At 40.1% G+C, this 23154-nt stretch overlaps 1 pseudogene; it reads right to left on the reverse strand.

Moving 5' to 3' along the window:
• Nucleotides 1-2731: 2731 nt before the first annotated feature.
• LOC101574144 lies at nt 2732-10492 on the reverse strand (annotated as a pseudogene).
• Nucleotides 10493-23154: the final 12662 nt, after the last annotated feature.

A 23154-nucleotide genomic window follows, 5' to 3' on the forward strand; every position in this document is an offset into this window, starting at 1 on the left:
AATGATAATCGTACTCTATTTATGCCCAACCCTGGGGAATCAAAGCAATAAATTAGGTGCTGTGCATGAAGCTATCTCGCCTTTCCTATCAAGGAAGAACATGGGACCAGTTTTCCTGACTGGCTTTGGTGGTCATTGTTCCAGCTGGAATTTTGAGACATTGGAGGGTATGTTGGTTGACTTTATGGCTGTGGCAAAAATACCTTACAAACCAACTTGAAAGAGGAAGGATTTGTTGTAGTCACAGTTTTAAGGGTTAACTGGCTTCCAGACAGAAATATCATGCCAGAAGGGCCTGGCAAAAAAAAGCTGCTCTCCTCAAGATGGCAAAGGGCAAGGGACCAGTGACCAGATGTATCCCAGGGTCACATCTCCACGACCTTCCCAGACACACCGGAAGTGCACTCAACAAGTCTTCTGGGCACCTCTCAAACCAGTCAAGTTGACAACAAAGATTAACCATCCAAGAGGGGTTTGCCTGTAGCAAAGATAACTTGGAAATGAGCTGGGACCTTTAGTAATCGTATATTCCTATCCCTTCTACAGCCATGTAACTGACCACTGCAGCAGTATTTTTACCTAAAGTGTACTTTTACCTACATATTTTAGAAAACATACCATATCACTACTTCAAGGCTGAAAACTCAGAATTAATTTTAGCATTATTGATATCCCTGGCCAAATGTTTGAAAACGGATGCATCCTGGGTTTAGAATTTTTTCCTACATGCGACTCCTAAAGTTTCCAAGAAATTGATGTAATAAGCCAGTTTTCCCCTATTAGAATATACACTAGAATATTTCCAGAATCACTTACATTTTGAAAGAAGTCAAAGTTTAATCAACTATCAGTGCTAAGGTTTCATCATTAATTAATCATGATGATCACCATTTGTTGGGTGTATACCCCCTTCCAGGCATGGAGGTTACATACATTATCTTATTTAATGCTATGGGCTGCCAATGAGTTGTAGCAAAATAAATAAACCTTAAGACTATAACATTAGGTGGGGCCAGCAAGATTGCTCAGCGGTCTAAAGTGCCTGCTTAGGTAAGCTTAGGTGAGCTGCAGGGGACCACAGATTTATTCCACAGGTTCAATCCCCCGATCCCTGGCACCAAGCCAGCCCCACCCTCAGGGTGGCCTGAGCCGGCCAAAAACAAACAAACAAAAAATTAGGTGCAATAAACAGACACAAAATCGTAAATATCTTCTTAAATGAGAAACAAAATATAAAGAACAAAATAAAAGATAATTTGAAATGAAGAGGTAGATCTTTTGTGAAAGGGAAGCAGACTGAGAGGTAGAGGGCAGGGTGGAGGAACAGGATGAAAAAAAGAAGTGAAAGGTGTTCTGTGCTTGCACTAATTCCCCACAAGGAATGTGATCATGATACACTATAACTATGTACTGATACAAACTGAAAATAAAAACCTGTGCTCCCTTACATTACTATTACGACTATAAATGGATACCATCTCTGGGGAGGATAACTTAGTGATAGCCATCAAAATTACAAATGTCCAATGCCATTTCTAACATGGACCCTATAGCTATATTTCACACATATAAAATGACATATATAAAATTAATAACAAAACACTGGAAACAAACTGTCCATTAGTAGGGAAGTGGTTAAATAAATGTGGTGGGACATCCAAACATTAGAACATAGCAAGTAACTACAAAATATCTGTACTAATGTGGATCATATATTCAAGATGCATTTATTCTTAAGTAAAAAAGATATAGAGCAAAGAATATAGTACATTGTACTTCTACATTATATGAATTACACATAGAATTATTATGAATAATTTTTACACTGTATTGCTAGTATGAATACTTATACAGCACAATTAATTTGTACATTATATATAGTATGTAACTCTATAGATACAAATTTTACATTTTAGGAAAATAAAATAATATGCATCTTAGTTTACAAATGAAAAAACTACATAGCTAGAAGGATGCATGACAAAGTAATGAAACTGCCTCTGAGATGGCAAAGTAGAAGAGAATTTTACTGTACAACCTTTGTACCTTTTGATTTTTAAAACTTATAAACACCTCACCTATTTCAAATAAACTATACTTTTTTAAAAAGTCTGAGTTCAATTATTAGTCTTCCATGTACTTTCATGCACTTTTAAGGAAATGATAGGTCTTGTGAATGTGCGAGATCAAATACAAATATGAAAAATGAGGGAGTTTTAAATATTCATTCATCCAACCTCAAATTTCAGTTTGTTCTTGAACTCAACTGAATGAAATAATTTTATTGCATCAATTTTTTCCCTATTTTTCAGTGGTCTTCTTCCTAGCAAAGACTACCTTGTAGAAGCATTATCATTTTGTTTATGGTCTCAGATTAAGAAGCTGTGATTTTACAGCAATGTGAGGATGATAAATGATACTATGACATCTTTTAAAAAATAAATGGGCCTGGAAATTCAGAAGATCATCAATATCTACTTTAAAATTTTTTACTTGCAGGACTAGAAAGATGGCTCAGTGGAGTAAGTGCTTCCCTAGCAAGCGCAAGGGCCTGAGTTCAATCCTTGGTTCCGCCCCTCCCACAAAAAAAAATTTTTTACTTGCATAAGATAGAAAACACAGAAGAAATGGACAGATTCAAAGAAACATATCAATTACCAAAGCTGAATCAAGAAGAAATAAAAATTCTAAATAACTATTAGTTAATGAAATTTAAGATGTAATTAAAAATCTACCAGCAAAGAAAAGCCTGTGTCCTGACGGATTCACTGCTGAATTCTATAAGAATTTTAGAGAAGATTTAGTGACAATACTTCTCACACACTTTAATGAAATTGAAAAGGAAGCAATACTCTCTAACTCATTCCTGGGGGCAAGTATTACCTTGATACCAAAACTAGAGAAAGACCCAACCAAAAAAGAAAACTATAGGCCAATCTCCCTAATAAACATAGATGCAAAAATCCACAAAAAAATATGATCAAACAGAATGCAGCAAATCATCAAGAAAATTATGTATCATGACCAAGTAGGATTCATCCTAGGAATGATTCAAGATATGCAAATGAATAAATATAGTACACTGAATCAACACAGCCAAAGACAAAAATCACCAGGCTTCAATTCCCGGCACCATATGCTGCACTGGCCCTGCCCCCGGGGAACATTGAGCCAGCAATGGAGACCATGAGTGGTGGTGCACGATTATAATCTCAGTGCTCAGGAGGCTGAAAACAGGAGGATCACTATGAGTTCAAGATGCATAATGAGAACCTGTACCAAGCACATTTAATTAATTAATTAATTTAAAAAACTGAAGACAAAAATCACATGACCATGTCAATTCATGCAGGAAAAGTTTTTGGTGAGTCCAAAACTCATTCATAGGGCCGGCCAAATAGCTCAGTGGATTAAAGCCCCTGCAAGCAAGCTCAGGGGCCGGGGTTTTGATCCCCAGGCCTGCAGTGCCAGTCCCACCCCCGGGGTGCACTGAGATGGCAATTGAGACTGGGTGTGGTGGTGCATGCCTCTAATTCCAGCTCTTGGGAGGCTGGTGGATCACTAAACAGGTGGATCACTATGAGTCTGATCTAGTAGTGAGACCCTGAACACCCTGTAGACCCTTCCCTAAAAATAAAAAAAAAGCAAAAAATAGAAACAAAACCTCATACATGATGGACTGGCCAGATAGCTAAGCAGACTAAAGCACCTGCTTAGGTAAGCATTAGGGGACTGTAGTTTGATCTCCATGCTGTGCCGGCCCTACCACCAGGGAATACTGAGATAGTAAATGAGACTGTGTGTGGTGGTGCACACCTGTAATCCCAGTGCTTGGGAAGCTGAAACAGGAGTATCACTACAAGTCTGATCTGTGCAGTGAGACTCTATAGACCCTTGTTATGGTTTGTGTCTAGTTGTCCCCCCAAAGCCTCATGCAGTCATGAGTTTGTGTTAACTCATGATCCACTGGGATTATGTGTGATCCAAGGCTGGGATTATGGGTCTTAGTACTGCTGGGATTACCCATAGGTGGGTAAGTACTGGGAAGTACCCATAGGTGTGAGTACTTCCCCTACCCTGGGGCAGGTAATTTGCATTACAATGTAGGGTAGGAAGAAAAGCTAGCTGCTTGAGCTGCTGCTACCCCTCCCTTGCTCTCTTGCTCTTTGCTGCCACCATGAAAGGTTGCCCTCTGCTCTGTGCTGCTCTGCATTGGACCCAGCTGTGTATGGACTGAAACCTCCAGTAACTGTGAGCTAAATAAACCTTTCCTTCCTTCATTTTGAGTGTCGGATATTTGTCCCAGCAACGAGAGAAGAGTAACTAAGACAACCCTGTACTAAATACATTTAAAAAAAAGAAAGCAAAACTCATTCATGATTTTTAAAAACCTACAGAAAATCAATAGATTGTCTTTATCTCAATCTGATAAAAGCCATCTAGACAAACCAAGAGCCAACATCATACTAAATGGACAAAAGCCAAAGGCTTTCAGTTGAAAATCAGAAACAAGACAAGGATGTCAACTGTCACCAATCCTATTCAATATAGTTCTGAAGACATTCAACAGAGCAACTAGACAAGAGAGAAATAAGGAATGAGGGTAAAAAAGAAAGAAGTTTAATTATTATTATTCGCAGATGACATAATACTTTATACAGATGACCCCGAACACGCCACCAAAACACTTCTAGAATTAATAAACATATTTGGTAGTGTAACTGGATAAAAAGTCAGCACTCAAAAGCAATAGCATTCTTTACATGAGCAACAATCTTACTGAGAGAGAAATTAGGGAAACCACACCCTTTACAATAGCATTCAAAAATGAAATAGTTAGGAATCAATCTAAAAAATAGGAAATAAAAGATCTATACATTGAAAATTATAGCATTCTGAGAAAAGAGATCAAAGAAGATATCGGAAAATAGAAAGATATCCCTTGCTCTTTGATAAGAAGAACCAACATTGTGTAAAAATGGCCATACTCCCAAAGCTGTTATACATGTTTAATGCAATGCTGATCAAAATACCATTAGCATACCTCACAGATATAGTAAAAACAATTATAAAATTTACTTGGAACCAGAAGAGACCTAGAATAGTGAAGGCAATCCTGAACAACAAATTCAAGGCAGGAGACATCACAATCCCTGGCTTGAAAGTATATTACAAAGCTTCTGTGATAAAATCAGCATGGTATTGGCTAAAAAACAGGCCTGAGGATCAATGGAACAGATTGGAACATGTAGACACAACTACAAACACACTCAGTCACCTTATCTTTGGCAAAAGAGCCAAACATGTTCATTGGAAGAAAGACAGCCTCTTTATTTTTTTTTCCATAATTTTATTGAGAAACAAATAGCAATGAGACAGTTTCAAATCAAATTGGTAGGACAGTTTCAATAATTAACACATTGCATACATTCTTCCTAGTGGTTAATTGCGGACAATTAACCATCTGTACAAGATGCAGACATGATATCCTATTTACAAACATCATTAGAACAAATCCCTCTATTCATTAAGAGACTGTAACTATATATCTATCCTAACCACTTTGAATACACTTATACCTTATTTTTGTTAAGTTCCGTTATTTCAATATTATAGGTGTGTAAACTCAGAAAAATATTCTAAAAGAGTCCAGTAGCCCATAATAGTATTGGGTCTTCCACTTGACTAGCAATGTCAGAAATTGTTGACATGAGTCCCCTTCAGCTCAACATAACAGCATGGCTTTACTTCTTAAATTTCAACTTTATACTTTTCTGCTGGATGGTTAAGACCAAGGTAAAGCAGGACCTATGCAGCAAGAGTTGTAGATTTTGGGTCTGATAAGGTCAGTGATATCCCCTCAGGACTTATCCTGAGATCCTGTACCTCAGATTGTAGATCCTTTGTCAGTGTCAGCCATGTGGATGAGTCATGGCCATTGCTTGGCCAATGTGCTCTCTGTGAAAGCCTGAGAGAATGTTCTCTCTCTATGTGATTCTCCTTAGGCACACTCTACATCATCAATCACTTTCCTCTTTGGCCCCATAATCTCCTTGATCAGAAAATTTGGGACACTACGTAGTTACATGACGTTACAGTACAAGTTCTCATATGTCCTCAGTCTTAATTGACCTTGGAAGTCTAGGGCTAAAATGTTGGCTTACCTTTCAGCCCTCCTTTTTCTCTAATTTTGGTCTGCAAACTTAGGTTGTTAACCATCCAGAAGATAAGCTTATTGTTATTACTATACAACTTAGGTTGTTAGGCTTAAGTTCACTATCTGTCTGAATATCAAACATCTTAGGCATAACATGGAACAGGTATTTTTAATCAAGTATTGATATGTTGAACTTTAAGTCCCTACAGAATATGATAAAAAACATTTAAAAATTAGAATATATTTTAAAAATAGGCATAAAGAATTACATACTTCTTATGTTTACACATAAGTCCAAAAATCTCACCATATACAACCTTGAAGCAGGACAGTCCCACAATATTCCTTTTCCTGTCTCTTGCTTTCATTCACCACCCCCTTCTTTTTGAACAACCATCTACCCGAGAGACAGCATAGCAGCAATTGGCATGTCATGGCAAGCAGCCTGTATTCAGAAGACCAGAATGACAGGCACTCCAAGCATGAAGCTACTATTACAGATTACCGTCTGCAGTGCAGTAACTTATTTCACAGGTACCAGTATGTATAGTTAGTCAGGGTGAGAATCTTTCCAATTAACTGCTAGATTCAAAAATCTTCTGGAGATTCTCAGGATCATGCCTTGCCCATCTTGTACATATAACTGTATGGCTTGACATTGAGCCTGTTTAATAAATGCTGGTAAAACTGCCTTTTCTACATGCCTAAATCTAACATTAGACTCATGTCTATCATCATGCACTAAACTGAAGTCAAAATGGATCAAAGATATAAACATGAAAACAGAAACACTAAATCTACTGGAGGAGAAAGTAGATAGAAAGCTTGAAGACATAGGCATAAGCAGAGTTCATAAAAAATTGTATGGGAAGTACTTCAAAGAAGCAATTACTGGGATCTTACCTTATTAAAAAGTTGTTTCATGTCAAAAGAAATCATCAACAGTGTGAAATGAAAACCCACAGAATGAAAGGACAATTTAGAAGTTCCTCAGACAAAGGACTTCTATCTAGAACATATACAATTTGAAAAAAATATTGGGCCCCTGAAATTCAAAAGCCAAATCCAATAATGGGCATCTGAGATGAATATACACTTCTCAGATAAAGATATATAAATGGCAAATAAATATATGAAAAAATGTTCAACATGGTTGGTCATTTAAGATATGCAAATTAAAACAACACTGAGATTCCATCTCACCCCAGAACACATGACTATCATCAAGAAATTAACCAATAACAAATGCTGGAAGGGTTACAGGGGAAAAGGAATCTTTCTTCATGGTTGTGAGCGTAGACTGCTGCAACCACTGTGGAAATGAGTGTGGAGACTCCTCAAAAAACTAGGATTATAGGACCCATTTGACCAAGCTATCCTCCTTTGGATATTTTTCCAGAAGAATTGAAAACATAATTCCACAACAATATATATATATATTCCCATCTTTGTAGCAGTTCAATTTGTCATAGTGCTGATTTGTTAAATCTTGATTCCAAGATTTTTCAAATCTTGGAAACAACCCAAATTCCATTAACTGAGGAATAGACAAAACAGATATGGTATTTTTATATCATAGAGTACTCTGCAGCTATAAATGGACATACTTTAGGCTTTTATATGGATGCAACTAGACACCACACTCATAAGTGAAATAAATCAAACTCACACCTGTAAACATAGTACTGTCTCCCTAGTGTAATAAATTGAAAAAGTAAGTAAGACCCAGAATCTACAATAGATGCTGTGAAAGTAAAAGAAACTGTTCAAAAACAAAGAACTGGAAAGGGTGAAAGGAGAAAAGAAGGGAAAAGAAGGTAGATATATACATATGATAGATAAGATAGTTATACTGCTGGCTTTTGTTAGTTCACTGAAGAAAAGTTTGTGCTTATATTGTCTGATTAATTATACATTCTTATGTCTTGTAATCTATATCTTGAGAAAGTATTCTGCGGATAACAATGCGCAATATACTAACCATTGTTAATATCTTATCTTGTTTTGAAATTTGGTATTACTGGCTTTGTTTTTTTCTTTTTTCTCTCACTTTAAAATAAAATTTAAAAATAAAAAAAAGACTAAATGGGTCTAATCAACCCATTGTTCATGCTTCTACAGATGTGAAATAAAAGATTTGGACTTTGGGAAAACTTTCAAAAAGGGTCCCAATTTATATTTACATATTATAAGAACTGAGTTTAATATACCTTTTCAAGTGAAATTTTGACATAACAGGAGAGGCTTTGTTCAGCATTTGGGGATGATCAAAGACTATCAAAATCCCCCAAATGTAGGTTTCCCCTCTCAGCATCTTGGCTTCTTCATGGAAAACTTTGACTGTCTGCCTGCCATAAGATCAAGCATCTAGCCTTCAACAGACACAAAAGGCTATTTTTACCTCAACGCTCTGCAGTGGAGGAAAATAGAAAGAGAAAGCTCAGGAGAAGTTGCTCCTTAGACCACATTTACATAAGCGAAACTAAATAGGAGAACTTTTTTTATAAAAATTGAAGAAAATGCCACGTCAAGTCTGAGTAATGAAAAACTTACTATCAACAATAGCACATGAGCAAGAGCAGACTTCATTTGTCAAGCTTCACTTCTTTCTGGATGTATGTGACTTATGAAGCTTGAGGTAAGTTGGGAATATTAATGTGTATGAAAGCAAACAAAATTATGTCTTTCTGGGACACTGAAGTTGCAGAGGGAAATTCAAAACTTGATTAGGCCCCACCCGCGGGCTGCACTGAAAGGAGACTGGGCATGGTGGTGCACACCTATAATCCCAGTGCTTGGGAGGCTGAAAACAGGAGGATGACTATGAATGCAATCTGTGTAGTAAGACCCTATGGACCTTGTACTAAATACATTTTTAAAAAGTAACAAAACTTGATTAGATGATTCCAGCATTTAAGGAAAGACTGAAGAACAAAAACAAAAGCACTAGGAACTCACTGCTGTAAGGATTGCCTCATTTGACACGACCAGAAAGAAAAAAAGTCCACTTGTATTGAGAGACGTACCTATAACTAGGAAGAACAGGAGAATGCACTGAAGACCTGGAATTGGTAAGACCTAAATTCCAGTTTTCTTAGCTGTATGGCCTTGGTTATGTCATTTAATTTCATGGAACCTATCTCTTCTGGGTAAAGGGAGGAGAGACTAAACAAGGCAGAATATCTAAAGTGCTTAGCATAGTGCCTAGTGCCTAGGAAGCCTGCAATAAATTTGTATATTAATGTGTTCAAGAAGCAATCGTTTATTACTTTAATTTAAGGTCTAGTAGCTATAAATCCAGCCATATTATTAGTTATGGATGACATTAAAACCTTTAATTAAGATTTTTATTTAAATTTTTATATAGTTATTTAAATTTTTAATTGTTTTAAAACAGTGTATGATTTTGATTTTTTCTTTTTGGTATTTAGTACAGGGTCTACAGAGTCTCACTACGCAGCTCAAACTCATAGTGATCCTCCTGTTTTCAGCCTCCCAAGCACTGGGATTACAGGCGTGCGCCACCACATTTAGTCTCAATTGCCATCTCTGTGTGCCCTGGGAGCGGGGCCAACACCACACTCCAGGAATCAAACTCCGGCCACTACATCTGCCCATCTGCCTAAGCAGGCGCTCTAGTCTGCTGAGCTATCTGGCTGACCCCAGTGTTTGATATTTGTACTTCCCTTTTTTTCTTTTCTTTCTCTTTTTCTTTTCTTTTCTTTCTTTTTTTTTGGGGGGGGGGTGCAGGGCCTCACTATGCAGCTCAAACTGGTAGTGGTCCCCTGTTTTCAGCCTCCTCAGTGGTGGGATTACAGGCATGCGCCACCAGGACCAGACTCGGTCACCGGCTCAGCGCACCTGAGGGCGGGGCCAGCGCCACATGTGGTGCCAGCACTCGAATCCCGGAAGAGCTCTTCCTTGTATTTGCCTTTCTCTTTCCCAACTTGTCGAGACTTGGCTTTGCGTTCAAGAATCTTTTTCTGTCTTTGTCCAGTTTTGGCCTGGGATAAACACCTGGCTGGAGTGAGTGCCCACATGGACAGTCGTGCCATTAGCCTTCTCCCGCTGCGCCCACTAACAGTAGACAACGTATTTCTTCCTGTATACCTGAACCACCTTGCCAATTTGCTGACCTTTGTAGTGTCCTCGAACCGCCTCATTGTCCCTGCAGATGGGCCTGGAGCCGACGTTATTGTGCTTCTGCTGCAGCTCCTTGGAAAGAGGGGAAGACATGATCTTCCCGCGCATGTGCGTGGGGGCACTGAAATGGCGTTTGCGACTTTTGCCGCGGTCCGAGGTCACGAAGGGGTTGAACTTCATGGTTACAGTCTACTAGGCACCACCGGCTGGTTCAGTGAAGATCTAAATTAATAGATAATAATTTTGAAATTTTCCATAATCTCAAAATTAACTAAATTTTTTTTCATCTTGCACAATTAAAATTCTTACATCAGTTTTTTGCTTTTTGTTTTGTGTTTCTTTAGTTCTATGGGTCTCTTGTACCTGTAACTATTGAGCTACTGAAAAGCTACACCTACTTATGCAGGATAACATAACTTACTTAGGGGAAATTTAGAAAGTGTTTATTTTTTATAAAACCATGCTTTGTTTTGTTTTTAAGTAAGAAGTTTAATTCTTTGCTAATTTCAGAACAAACAGCTTTCTAGTGGAAAGCAATTCTTTTTGTACCTCAAGTTAAACATTGCTGACTATTCCTTAGTCAAATTGAGAACAAAAGATACAACAATGTCGCAGTGTGGTTTCTAACTAGACAGAGATCAACATGCCACAAATATCCAACTACCCTCTTCATTAAACAATTGTCAAGCACCTATTGTATCAGCTAGGCGTTATGGAGAATACAGAAATGACTTAGACATCTACCCTACCCTGAAATACAGACTGATATATATGGAGTGTTAGTATGACTCATGGGCATAGCTCTTCTTCCAAAAACGAAACATCAGAGGACATAAATAAATTGCTGTTAAAGATACAACACAAACCACGGGACTGTAAGTCATGCTGTCCCTCCCTATTCCACCTGGATGAGAATTTGCTATCCATACATCCATCACTTAGTAGCCATCTTGGTTATCAGATCAGCTGTCCCAGAACAGCAGTGCTTATATCCAAGTAACCTATTTTGCTTAGTAAGGGGCCTACAGCATAAGAGATGCTCAAAATTCAGATGTATCAACAAAAAGCCATGACATGCATCCTGAAAGTGAAAAGGTGAAAGTTCTCTCCTCAATATGAAAAGAAAAAACAATCATATACTGAGGTTGGTAAGATCTACAAGGAGATATTACAGAGAAGATAAGGTCGTACAGCAAACTTCCTCAAAGGTCGTAACAATTTTGAGAATGCTCTGTTTTAAACTTCAAAAGTTTACTGGAAATGAATGGTTATACACATATGCAGGAATAGATGCACACACACATCAGAATAGCAAGCAACTTCTGTGTGTGAGGTTGTGTTAAAAAAAAAAAAAATTATCCTGTAAGTCCCCTGCTAGCTAGGACAGAAGCGGTGCTGACTGCCGAGCGTAGATGCAGACAGGAAGTGAATGTCCTGGCCAAATACCCACTGTGTCCTTTCTCCAGACTAGCCCTCAGTCCCCCCAGTCCCCTTGCCGCCCACTGCCTGGTGACTGGCTAACTTTATCCACTCTTCGGTCACTTCCATCTGTATACCTCAGGTCAGGGCTCAGGCTGCCTGACGGGGCTCCTCCTCACCTGACTGACTGCATCTGCCCTGTGTTTCTTGAGCAGGGAAATCATAGTTCCACGACTGTGGACAGACAATGTAAATAAAATGTTTATCAAATCAGGTGACTTACTAACACTTCTAGAAAATAAAAAATCTGTAGAGACAAATTGTGATGCACACAAAGAACAGGCTCATGCCAGGGAAATTAAGGAACATGTGCATCTGTTGGACACAAAGCAGGTGCCGCCTATCAAGGAAAAGCAGAAGGCAAAGGGGAAGGGAGAGGAGCTGGAACTGACAGAGTAAAAGTCAAGATGCCAGCATGCATCCTACTTTTAATGCAAAGCGACTTGGGATCAGACAACATCACAGATCCTCGCTGCTGGTAACCTCATTGTTCACTAAGAGAATATTCTCTGTCCTAGTCACAGCTCCCATTGTTAAAAGCAATATCATAATAATGAAGAGAAGCAATGGTAAATAAAAGAAACCTAGAGTCAACTTATGGGTGTTCTCAGTTCTTTCATTTACTTGATCTTTCATCACCAAATCACCAACTATGGGCCTTGGTTTCTTTATCATTTATGAAATAGAAATGATGAAGGCATCTGTCTCCCAAGGTTCTTGTGAAACAAATGGGTTAATACACACAAAGCGCTTGCAGTTGCTCCAGGAGTATTTAGATCACTGAAGACACTACCCATGTGTCTGCTCTTCCCTTCAGTTTAAGACTTTTTAAAGAGCAGTAGGCGTCACATTCCATGCTTTTCCCACTGCAAGCCTAGGAGACAGAATGCTCCACCCAAAAACTGCCTGTGAGGTGATCAGGGAGGCAGGCTGGAAGGAAACTGGTAGACTGGCTAACCTCTGCTTGAGGTCTGGGTCCACATGGTCCTTTCCTTCACCACCTGTGAAAGGAGCCAGCCTCTGCTGCCAACCCCTGGCATGGTCCTCCTGGCATGGCTATTTCCTCCCACTCCATCCAGCTGGTGTTTTCCCACGGGGGGAGGGGGCTGCTCTTCGCCACTACCCTTGTTTGTTGCCTCACATCATAGCGTTATTTGCTAAGGCAGATGTTCCAAATCACCGCCATGGGATAAGGGAAGTCTGAGGCCCAGAAGAATCTACCTCAGGCCATATTGATGTAAAATGCCCACAGACATTATATTCTCAGAGGCTTTCTCAAATGTTATGTGACATTTTTCAACTAAATGAACTTCCCTTAACTTGATTTCACAGAAAAACCAGCAATTCAGAGAAATTGTAGGGCACTAAGAGGTCAGTAAATTCTCCCATAGAGTCCCATCTTGGGTCAGAAAAATTACCTCAAGGCATAGGAGCGATGTGTTTGAAGCACGTAGACAGGAACAGCCTCCAAATATTTGCCTTCTCTCAAACTGGTCATTGCCCTGAGTTACTGCAGAGCCACCTTCATGCAGGTCCTGTCAAGCCAGCTGACCAGCCAATCTTTCTCTCAGTATGAGTTGCTCTACTGGGACATGTGTCCTCAGGTATGTGCCCTTTGATTCACTTATAGCAAGTTTCCCCAAGGAAACAATCAGACAAGGGCCCACAGCTGGCTGTACATGATGTTTCCTTGTGCCAGCATTTTATATAATGGAAAATCCTCTCTTGGAAACAATCTAAATGCTGTCTCTAGGAGATGACTTGGATAAATATGATATATCTGTACAATGAAGTTTGAATTCAGTCTTTACAAATAATTTGAGATCTGTGATTACTGACATGCAAAGATACCCCAAAAATCTTTGATGAGTGATAAAGGCAGTACAGTGAACTGCTTTTATCAGAATGCATTCTGATATAATGTCACTTATTAAAATTACATTTATAGGGGCCGGGGAGATGGCTCAGTGGAATAAGTGCTTCCTTGGCAAACTCAAGGGCCTGAGTTCAATCCCCAGTTCCACCAAAAAAAAAAAAAAAAAAAATACATTTATGTAGTTGTGTCCAGAGGGGAAAGCCCTAAAGAGTTATATCCACCAAAATATCAACAGCAGTTATTCTCGGGTGAGTATTTGAGTAATCTTTACTTTCTTCTTCATGTGTTGTTTTGCAGTTTAAAAGATTTTACAGTCTTTGTGTCCCAGCAGGCTCTGTACTGAGCACTTTCCATGTAACAACGCATGTAATCTGCGCCACGACCCCGTAAGGCAAGTTGTTTGTGTCCCCCATTTTACAGGTAATGAAACAGGCACCAAGAGAGGAAGCAATTTGCTCAAAGTCTCTAAGCTACTAAGGCATGAAACAGAGATTTGGGCAGAGACATCCCTCCAAAGTGTTTAATCCTAATCCTTGTGCTGCTCAGTGTGCTCTAGGGCTGGAAGAGAAGGTGCTCTGCCAGTGGGCAGAGGGGCGTGGCGGAGGCTCTAGGGCTGCCCGAGCAGCCTTCTGTTTTCTTCACCCTGCTGCACCTAAACCTGGTTCTTAACTCCTTTATTTATTTATTTATTTATTTATTTATTTATTGGCGGAACCGGGGATTGAACCCAGATCCTTGTGATTGCCAGTCAAGCGCTTATCCTACTGAGCCATCTCCCCGGCCCCTTCTTAACTCCTTTACACTTCAGGATTTTCTTTTATACATCAAGGGAGCCTTCTTAGACCACTCCATTTCGAATGACTGAGTCCCCTTCCGTGTCATTTATGGACCTAGTAGTTACTTCTGTTGTGGCACTAATGCTGTCACCACCGACATCCCATTTCAGCTCAGAAACGCAGGCCCCACCCAGGGTCTCCAAGTAGGCAAGCTGTCACAGCGGGCCAGAAGACAGACATTCTCGATTCCTGAATTCACTGTCCTCTGTAATAGTAATTCCGTTCATCTGCCATTCTCCCCACTGGACGTGAGCTCCTCCAGGCAGAGAGAATATTCTGTGCACCACTAAATAGCTAGAATATGCATCCCAAACACTTCCTCCACTGAGGGAATACTTGGGCATTACAGCCACATGGTCCTGGGATTCCCGAGTAATAGGCAGGAAAGAAATCCATGCGAATTAGTTTGTTGTTTTGTTGTGCCTTTGCTACCATATCAGACACAGAATTCAAAGTGTGTTCATTAAATATAGAAGTCACTAATTTTAAACAACAAAAAGAGCCAGAGGGCTCTATTTTTATATTAGTTACTTAGTTCAATAATTTTAGACATAAATATAAATATTATGTTTTATATAAAGTATAAAATTTACAAATCCCTGCGTCTTGGTTGAGGGATTTTATCTCAACATTCAGAAAAGTCAGATCACGCAAGGAAGGCACTTTGGCCAACCTTCTATTCTGCCTGTCAACTGCTGTTTACTTTACACTCCACTTTCTAAAAGCAGACCTGCCTTTAGCTCTGCTGTGCACTGGGGTTCAGCTTACATCTGAGTATCAACACCCTGCAACCTTCATTGGTAAACTAAACTGCATATCATGACATCAACTTGTTCCAATGCTGGAAAATCTGAGAAGCATGGACAGACATAACACGCATCTTGAAAGAGGCAGTTTGTCTGTGGTTTATAACTTTCTTCTTTTCCTTCTTACTCTTTTTAAGTCTTCTGTTTCCAACATCATCCAGCCCCAGGAATCCTGAGTACCTATCTACCACATTAGAGCAGGACTGGTAGCTTCAGAGCTATCTGCTATGTTTTGAAAAATGCAGATTCCTGAACTCCAGCCTTAAAAATGGAGATTTTTAAGCAGATGGTCTGGGTAGCACCCAGGCACCTATGTCCTCTGAAATCTCCCCAGGGGATTCTGGTGTGTATCTAAGACCTTGACCCCAAACCATAAGTCAACTGTGTCCTCCTCCACCTTTAGCTGTATTTAAAAACTTGAATCATGCTTTCATTTGTTTAAACAGCTGAAACTGAGGATTCATTGGAAGAATCTCTGATTTCCTTTATCTGAGTTTGAGTTTAAAAATCTACTCAACTTATTCCTAACAATTCATCTGCTTCCCTAGCTCTAAAGACCAAAGGACATCAGCACAGATTTCAATAGGTAGATTCCCTCCTGAGTTCAGACCTGGGCATATGCTGTGGTCCTGATTAGTACTGGTTAAGGAGTCCATGGGGGAGACTGGCCTGCTCTGGGGGCTTCTTCATTGCCTAGTTCTGAGAGCCTCACCAGGTTTATCTTACAGTGCATCTTGAGGTTTGGGTTCAACAATTTTTCTTCTTCTGGCCTCCCTGAAGCAGAACCAAGAAAAGCAAAAGACTTTAGAAAGAGACCAGAGTAGGGCACACTGAGATGGCGATTGAGACTGGGTGTGGCGGTGAGCGCCTATGATCCCAGCACTTGGGAAGCTGAAAACAGTAGGATCACTACGAGTCAGATCTGTGTAGTGAGACCCTGTACTAAATATACTAAACAAAAATTAAAAAGAAAAGAAATAAAGAAAGAGTCCAGAGTGTTCCTTAGGTCTGTGTTGTCCTTCCCCCTCTGTTATCCTACAGATGGGGTCGGCCCTGGATCAGCATGCCGCAGGGGGTCTCTGGACTCCCCTCCATCCTCTGAGCATTGTGTAACAGAGACCTACTTGAGAAAAGATTCCTAAGTACCTATGGGTGTCCAGGGGTACCTGAGGCCACATCCACAAACCAGCCTAGAGAGGAGACTGAAAGCAAGACCAGCACTCTAAATCCAACTTTCTTTCTCATCTGCCCCTTTCTTCACCTCTTTCTTAAGCAGTGACAAGCTGGAGGAGAGGGAGAGTGTGTGAATCAGAGTGGTGCCTGTGTAGCCAGATTTTGGAGAGCTTTAGGTCTTGTCCATCCTTATGTCACCAATTTGATTGAGGTGACTTAATTTATTGTAATGTCTATGTTTCTAGTAGCTGTCACCAATAGCATTCTGTGGTAGTGAGTGACCCTTGTTATATGGAAGTCCAGTTTCATAATTTTCAGGTCATTCAGCCTAATCCTATGTTTTCTAACAGATTTGGGGATATAATTCCCATACCAAGAAATTCAACCATTTACGTGGTTTTTACTGTAAACACAGTGGTATGACTAATGCTACCAGCAATTTTAAAACATTTTCTTCCCGAAATGAAGCCTGTACCCTTTAAGCAATTACCCCATACTTCCTCTCATACTTTCCAGTCTTAAGCAACTATTAGTATTTTCTGTCTCCATGGATTTACCTATTCTGTACATTCATATACAGGGAACTATATATTATGTGGTCCTTTGTGACTTTTCCTATAGCTCAATGTTTTCAAGGTTCAGCCAAATCATATCATGTACCAGGACCCTGTTTTTTTCCTAAGGCTGAATTATATCCCATTGCATGAACATGCATTTTGTTTAACCATTCATCAATCTCTGAACATTTAGATTGTTTCTACATTTTAGCTATTGTGAATAAAACTGCCGTAACCATCTGGGTAGACATATGTTTTCATTTTTCTTGGGCACGTGTACTGGGTCATACTGGACTTCCATGGTTAGCATTTTGAGGCTTGACAGTCAGTTCCACTTAAACTTCTAATCCCTTATCTTTTTCACAGCTTTCTTTCTCCCAGAACAAGCTAACCTGGTTGCCTGCTATCTTGGAGTAGACAGAGAAATGTCCAGACTCAGTATGTTTTTGCATACTCTTGGTGGCCTTTGGTGAGAGCCCAGGCTTCCTGCATGGCCAGCTTCCCTGGCTTCTCTGTTGCTCAGAGCCACAGTCAGTGTGGGGTTTTTGTGCTCTCTGAAGGCTCAGGGGCCGGTGGGGAGGGATGCTTTCTTCTCATCATCCTTGAAAACAGCCACACTTCTCTTTGCACATCCCAGGCACGCGGTAACCAGAGAAACTCTTACCTTCAAAGGACCTCCAGCACTAGCAAAGGCTAGTGTGCGTATGTCTGTAAGGCACCCTCAAGCTTTAGAGATGTGTGTCGAGCACCCCTTACTCTGTCCAAGAATGAAGGGATGAGGACAGTATCCATCCCCCTAGGCATGTTCATTTTTCCTGTCTCACAAGTTCTCTCTTTTCCATTGTGAAAGGCAAGTGGACTCGTACATCCTTCCCTGCACCTGCACTTACGACCCTCCCTGGTGGAATCATGCCTTAGTCAAATTTGATCTTTGGTAGCTCGGTAACTGTTTCTTAACAAGGTACCATTTCCCCAGCTACTTCTCTATGCAGGATCATGGAGGATGAGGGGGAGGGGGTGGGGCAGGGAAAAGGCTTTATTAGTGCCAGGAGGGTGACCCACACCTGCAGTCCCAGCACAGGGAGACTGAGGCTGGAGGATAGCTGAGAATTCGAGGCCAGCCTTGGCTACCTAGTGGAAACCTGTCTCAAAATAAAACAAAAAATGAGAGACTTCATAAGTGCCTCCTGTCAGCCCAGTAATAAAACTTCCTTTATGTTGAAAAGTTATTTTCAGTGAGTGAGTCAAACCCAGACTTTTGTCCTTCTAAAAACAAAAACGAATCTCAGTTTCTCTGACCCAAACCTTAATCCAGCCCCTTCTTTCCCCCTGCTGGAGGCCAGGCCTTTCTTGGGAGAGACCTAGTGAGAATACAAGCCACGTGCACGCCCGCCCAGCGACCCCTGACCTCCTCCGAGGGCAGATTCTGGCCCACAGGAGGCCAGTACCCAGGCCTGCCCCATGTGGGCTCCTCCCCGCTCCTGGCCTCTGCTCCCAGCTGTGTATGATCCCCTCCAATTCGACCGGCCCGCTGTCAGGGAAGAAGCCTCACTTTCCCTCCCTTTCATCACCTTCCACTTAAGCTCCGTCCTATCCTTCATTCTTGACCTCGGCAAGGTCACTAAGGCTGATTCTGGATAAAAGGCCGCTCTTTGTTACTTTTTAAATGTATTTTTTCCCATAATTTTATTGAGAGACAAATAACAATGAGACAGTTTCAAACCAAATTGGTAGGACAGTTTCAATAATTAACACATTGCATACATTCTTCCTAGTAGTTACTTGCTGTACAAGATGCAGACATTATATCCTATTTACAAACACTATTAGAACAAATCTCTCTATTCATTAAGAGAATGTAACTATATATCTATCCTAACCATTTTGAATACAGGGATACAAAATGGACATTCATCTGTATCCCCTTTTTTGTTGAGTTCCATCATTTGAATATTATAGGTGTGTTAACTCAGCGAAACAGTCTAAAAGAGTCCAGCTGTCCATAATAGAATTGGGTCTTCCACTTGACTGGCAGTGTCAGAAAGTGTTGACCTGAGTCCCCTACAGCTCAACATACCACCATGGCTTTACTTCTTATAGTCCGTTTAGTAAAGGATCTACAGGGTTCCACTTCACAGATGGGACTTGTAGTGATCCTTCCTGTTTTTCAGGCTGGAATTACACGCACACTCCACCACACCCAGTCTCAATGGCCTCTCGGCACACCCCAGGGGCAGGGCTGGCACAGCAAGCCAGGGATAGAAACCCGGCCTCTGCCTCTGCCTAAGCAGGCACTTTAATCTGCTGAGCTATCTGGCCGGCTGTAAAATGCTGCTCTTTGCAGTTCTCACCCCTTCCTTAGTTTGTGTTCTTTGCCTTCTTCCCCCAAAACAAGGGCATTTTTAAAAAATTAATTTTATTGAAAAAGAAATAGCAATGAGACAGCTTCAAAACAGGTTAGTAGGAAGGTTTTTGTTGTTGTTGTTTTTGGCTGGTTCAGGCTGCCTTAAGGGCAGGTTTGGTAAGGCATGTGGAGCTGGGGATCAAAAAACTTGAGAAGGTTTAAAAAAAAAACAGGTTAGTAGGACACTTACAATAATTAATACATTGCTTATTGTTGTCTTCATAGTAGTTATTCAGAGTACAAGATGCAGACATGATATCTTGTCTAAACACTATTAGTATAAATCTTTCTTCTCAGTGAACTAAGAGAAAGTAGCTGTATACAAATTGTACTGCTATAAAAATAGATGCACATATATCACTGTGATATGATGTTTTCAGTTCTTTTGGGAAAATTCCCAGTATGGGTATAGCTGGAATTTCCCATCCTAATTTTTTAAGGAGTCTCCACACTGATTTCCATAATGGTTGCATGGCAATTTTTTTCTCATTCTCCAACTGTGTGCTGTTTTGCCCTCTATGGCCAAGAAGAGTGAGGAAAACTGAACTGATTCTTTGTGGGGGGGGGCTAATACCACCATTTTTTTTCTCAATAATTTTATTGAGAAACAAATAACAATGAGACAGTTTCAAATCCAAATAGTAGGACAGCTTCAATAATCAATACATTGCATATTGTTGTCTTAGTGATTATTCATTGTACACGATGCAGACATGATATCCTGTTTACAAACACTATTAGAACAAATCTATTCATTGAGTTAAGAGAATGTAGCTGTATATCTATCATAACTATTTTGAACATACAGATACAAAATGGTCGTTCATTTGTATCCCCTTTTTTTGGTTAGTTTTGTCAGAGAAGGGTATTCCATTGTCATTTAAATATTATAGGTGCATGAATTCAGCAAAATATTCCAATATAGTCCAGTAGTCCATAACAGTAGTGGGTTTTCTGCAGGACTGGCAATGTCAGAAGTTGTTGACTTTCGCCTTTTACAGCTCAGCATATTAATATGGCTTTAACTTTTTATACTTTGTTTTTAGACTTTTCTGCTGGATGGTTAAGACCAAGATAAAGCAGGACCTATATAACAAGAAATGTAGCTTTTGTATCTGATAAGGTCAGTCAAATCCCCTCAGGATTTATCCTAAAACTCCATACCACAGTTTGTAGATCCTTTATCAGTGTCAGCCATGTGGATGAGTCACGGCCATTGCTTGACCAATTTTCTGTCTGCAAAAGCCCAAGAGAATGTTTTCTCTCCATGCGACTCTCCTTTGGCACACTCTACATCATCAGTCTCTTTCCTCTGTGGCCCCATAATCTCCTTGATCAGAAAATTTGGGACACAACTGAGTTACATGTTGTTACAGTACAGGTTCTCCTATGTCCTGAGTCTTCACTGACCTTGAAAGGCTAGGGCCAAAATGTTGGCTGACCTTGCAGCCCTCCTTTTTCTCTAATGTTTGATCTGCAGACTTAGGTTGTTAACCCTCCAGGAGAGAAGCTTATTGTTATTACCCTACAACCTAGGCAGTTGAGCTTAAGCTCACTATCTGTCTGAATATCAAACATCTTAGGCATGACATGAAACAGGTATCTCTCATCAAGTATTGATATGTTAAACTTTAAGACCCTACAGAATATGAAGAAAAAAAATTAAAAAATAAAAATGATCTGATTCTTTTTAAGACTGGAAGTCGATTCAGTACCTGCTATGTGGCGAGCGCTGTCCCTAGTGCTTGATAGCAACATTTGCATCACGGCACCTCACGCTCCGTGCCCTGCACTGCATTGTGTAGCATCACATTCATGGTACCCCACATCTGGAAGAAGACACTGTGGAAAGGAAGGAGAGAAATGGCCTTTCTCCCCACACATTAACTTTCCTTTCTATAAAATGGAGGGATCTAGCAGACACTGACGAGATTATTATGCACATTACAACGTCAAATTCCAATTTTTCCATTACCAAGTATCACTGCAATGTTAGGGATTATGAATACACACACACACACACACACACACACACACACACACAAAGCTATGCCTCTCAGGCATAGTTATAAAGGGAACAAAGCAAAGGGCTTATGTGCGTTGCTAACTTAGGAATTTAGCAAAGGGCTCATATGTATTTTGTTAAATAATTAAAATTAAATAAATTAGAAACACATACACCCTTTACTAAGTTCTTGAAAGGTTTTCTTGAGGCCAAAGTCCATGTACAATTACTGCCTTTTAAAAATTATTTCTAGGGCTGGTGAGATGGCTCAGTGGTCTAAAGCACCTACTTAGAACAAGCTTAGCAAAGCACAGGGACTGCGGTTCAATCCCCCAGCACCACATGCCAGCCAGCCCCGCCCCCTGGTGGGCTGAGCTGGCCCCCCTCAAAATAAATAAATAAATAAATAATTAAAAAAATAATTTCTATGAGTGTTACCTCTTCTTCTTGAATTTTTCCCCTAACCAGTATATAGTGGCCTTCTTTATTTCATTTGATCATTCTTGGTTTGAAGTTGAGACTAAGAACAGGATTGCTACCCCTGATTTTTTCTGAGGTGCTGAGGCATGTAGTATTGTTTTCCATCTTTCATTTTCAGCCTATGAATTTCTTTATGAGTTAAGTGTGTTTATTGTATACAGTATATTGTTGGATTTTTTTTCCTAATTCACTGTGCCAATCTATTTCTTTTAATTGGTGAATTGAGTCCATTTACATTGATGGTTATAACTGAGATGTATTGACTTACAATTGACAAGCTATTTACCTGCTGTTCTTTACTCCTTTTTCCTCCTGTGTTTAGTTGTTTGTCCTATTTGGTAGGTTCCTTCCATTCTCATTCGTGGAGTTCTGATCATTTTGGTCCCTCTCTAGAATATCTTTTAGTAGTCTGTGTAGAGTTGGCTTTGTCATCATGAAATTCCTTAGTTGTTCTTTGTCATGGAAGTATTTCACTTCTCCATCAAACTTGAAAGAGAAGAAAGATTTGTACTAATAGTGTTTGGACAGGATGTCATGTCTGCCTCTTGTACTATGAATAACTACTATGAAGACAACAATATGCAATGTATTAATTATTGTAATTCTCCTACTAACCTTTTTTGAAACTGTCTCATTGCTATTTGTTTCTCAATAAAATCAATAAAAATTTTTTAAAAGTTTCTACGTATTTGAAAAATAATGTGTGGTCATGACAGGCAAAAAAAAAAAAGCAAATAAATAAATAAATAGCACCTGTAAAACAACCTGCCCGTCCTACACCCAGAAATGTTTTGTTAACACTTCAGCACCTAGCCCTCTATGGTGGATTTTTCCTAGGGATCTGGATTTCTGAGGCAGGCCTAGGTGCTGGGAGGTTCCCGTCAGTTTTGTTTGGCTCTCTTGTAAAAACACCTGGACCTCCCCTCACTGTGAGGCGACTCTGTCTCCCCAAACATATGTGGCAAAACAGCTGCAGTGCTTGGAGGAATGACAAGAAAGGTGGGCTGCCCCAGGCTGGGGCATAACTGACACTTCCAAAGGTGTGTGGGAACTCTGGTGAAGTGAGATGTGGGTGCCACAGTTACCAAACTGTCAGGGACCACGAAGGATGTCCAGCCGCTCACCAACTAGTCACTGAGGCCATGGAAGGACAGTCAGAGGCATTTCCCACAGAAACCACATGCCTGAAGCTGTGGGTGGAAACATGGGCTCCAGAGGAAGGATCCCTTCCATGCTCA

Source organism: Octodon degus, unplaced genomic scaffold (assembly GCF_000260255.1).
Source record: "Octodon degus isolate 3935 unplaced genomic scaffold, OctDeg1.0 scaffold00087, whole genome shotgun sequence".
Taxonomy (NCBI): domain Eukaryota; kingdom Metazoa; phylum Chordata; class Mammalia; order Rodentia; family Octodontidae; genus Octodon; species Octodon degus.